The sequence below is a fragment of the Acomys russatus genome, chromosome 17, assembly GCF_903995435.1.
Source record: "Acomys russatus chromosome 17, mAcoRus1.1, whole genome shotgun sequence".
NCBI lineage: Eukaryota > Metazoa > Chordata > Mammalia > Rodentia > Muridae > Acomys > Acomys russatus.
In genome coordinates, this window is record NC_067153.1 from 58241517 (window position 1) to 58244163 (window position 2647).

Consider the following 2647-nt stretch of genomic DNA (forward strand, 5'->3'; position numbering starts at 1 on the left):
CTTAGCTTTTAGGTTGCTCGGCCATTGGCTTACTTTCCACACAGAACTTTTAAGATATAACTAAAATAATTAAGTTTCTCTCCTAAGCTTGGGAAAATTTCACGGGCTTTTATGAAAGAAAACGCGTCATGTTTTCCTCTAGTATTTGGACTAGCAGACTGGTGTGTAGCGCACAGGATGACATCATTTCTACCTTTTCCATATGAATGTCCACTTTCCCGGTATCACTTACGAAAGGTCTGTATTTCTCCACTGATTTCCAAAGCAGCTTTCCTTAGAGTCTAAAGTCACATGTGCAAATGACTTCCAAGTTATTTCTGGATTTTCTATTTGGTCTCATTGGTTGTCAGTTTCTTCGCTTGCCAATACAATTGTTTTCTAATTATAGAGATTTTGCAAACCGCTTAAACATCTGGCCTCACGTCACCGCTGGGATAAAGCCCATATTGCTGCAGGGCTATAAGCTGTATCAAGTACAAATGCGAAAGAGCCCGCCTCTTTGCTGCGGCCACAGACTTACCATGAGTGTGTGCTACTCTGTGAATGGCAAGAGGCTTGTCATCCTCATGGGCCATACTGGAGCTGTGTGGTGTGTGGATGCCGACCAGGACACCTAGCCTGTGGCTACTGGCTCAGCTCTCAATAGCCATCATCTCTGTGAAACAGAGAAGCAGATGGCTCTACTCAAGACCAGCTCAACTGCCCATCCAGACCTGTGGCTCTGGCTTCCGGGGTAACATCATTGTTGTTACAGATGGGATACCAGGGTTTTGTGAGCTTCCTTGATCTAGGGGATCCAAGCCAGATCGACAGCAATGAGCCCTACACAAAGATCCACTGCAATGGTTCCAAGATCAACAGTGCCGTGTGGGGACCCCGGGGGAGTGCATCATCATCTCAGGCCATGGGAGCAGAAAGAGCTCTCTGACTCCACAAGTCTTGAACAGCAGAAGACTTTTTGAACAGAACGTGCTGTCAACTTATCAGGCCTCTCTCCCATCTATAATCATGTGATGCTGGAAGGTGGCCAGGAAGCTAAGGCTATAATCACAACCGCCACCAAGATTGTTTAACCACCACCAAGTTTAAGACCAGGCGCTTCCATCTGGCCTTTGAGGAAGAGTTTGGAAGAGTCAAGGGCCACTTTGTACCTATCCACAATGTTGCCATCCATCTTAATGGCAAGAGCTACAGCCGCTGTGGCGAAGACAATTCTGTCTGCATCCACTACTTTGAACTGTATCTCATGCACACCAAGGAAGTTGCTGAACAGAAGGTTTTAGACTCTGAGAAATAAATTAACTGGGTTTTTTTGTTTGTTTGTTTGTTTTTTATGCTTTAACATCTGGCTTAAAACTGAATTCCTACTCACTATTTTTATTTTTTAAGGATAAGCTATTTGCATTTAGTTGTTCAAAATGAAATATATAATCAACTTGTTAAACTTCAAGGAAAAGATGATATGTATATTTTTATAATAATGAATTTTCTTATGCAAATTCATTTTGGCTTCCTGTCTCCTTTATTATTACTACATATTTGAGGAACATTATGCCATACATTTTGATTAGGTCTTATTAGATTTATACTTGGGTATTTTTGTGTGTGTTTAATTAAAAAGAAAATCTTTATAGTTTCTTAGTTATTCCTTTGCATATGAAATTTATTGCCTTATGTATGTTCATTTTACAAGTGTTTCAACATTAATTATTTAATAATAAAAATTTAATAAAAAAAGAAAAATAAAAATCCAGATCAAGGTAAATAAATTAATTAGTGTGTGTGTGACATGTGTTTGAGTGTGGGCGCACACATAAGCAGGGCACATGTGGAAGTCAGAGGATAACTTTTGGAAGTCAGTTCTCTCCTTTCGTAGTGGGTTCTGGAGATTGAACTCGGGTCACCAGGGTTTCCTGAGAAGTATTTTCACCCAGCAAACCGTCTTATACATCAATTTTAACTCTGCTACTAGGTGTTTAAGCTGTTTTTCTCAAAGATCTGAAAACATTACTCGGGTGCACTCTAATCTGACCCATCAACACAAGTGACTTTGCCCTTTCCTTGTGTGTTGTGTAGGCGTGCATCCGGGTACCTGTGCTTGTGGAGGTCAGAGGTTGTCAGCCAGTGTTGCCTCCGTTTCTTCTCATCTTACTTTTGGAGGAAGGATCACTGTCTGCACCTGGGACTTGGCTATGTTGGAGAGGCTGACTGGCCCGAACGGCCCCCGTGATCCGCTTGTTTCCCTTCATGCCCTCTGGTGCTGGGGTTGCAGATTCTCGCCACCATGCCTGACTTTTTATGTGCATGCAGAGAGTCTGAACTCAGGTCTTCATGCTTGTGTGGCATTTTACCACAGAGACATCTGCCCGGCACCTCTTCCTCTCTGACTGATGCTCCTTTCTCTAGTGACAGTGGATGACATTTTAAAACTGGTTTTAGACAGTAGTATTGTCAGTAGTAATGGCCACCCTTGTCTTATGTCTGACTTAAGGATGAATTTCACTATTAAGTAAATGCTGGCTTTGGGACTGAAATGTGTGTTTGTGTGTGTGTGTGTGTGTGTAATTTCTTGATTCATTTTAAACTTCCCATAAATGTGTCACTGCCTCTTCATCGATGCATAATGTGTAAATTATCTAGAATGATT

The 2647-nt window shown here is 41.7% G+C and overlaps 1 pseudogene; it reads left to right on the forward strand.

The window, feature by feature from the left end:
- Window positions 1-299: 299 nt before the first annotated feature.
- On the forward strand, window positions 300-1297 carry LOC127201022 (eukaryotic translation initiation factor 3 subunit I-like; annotated as a pseudogene).
- Window positions 1298-2647: the final 1350 nt, after the last annotated feature.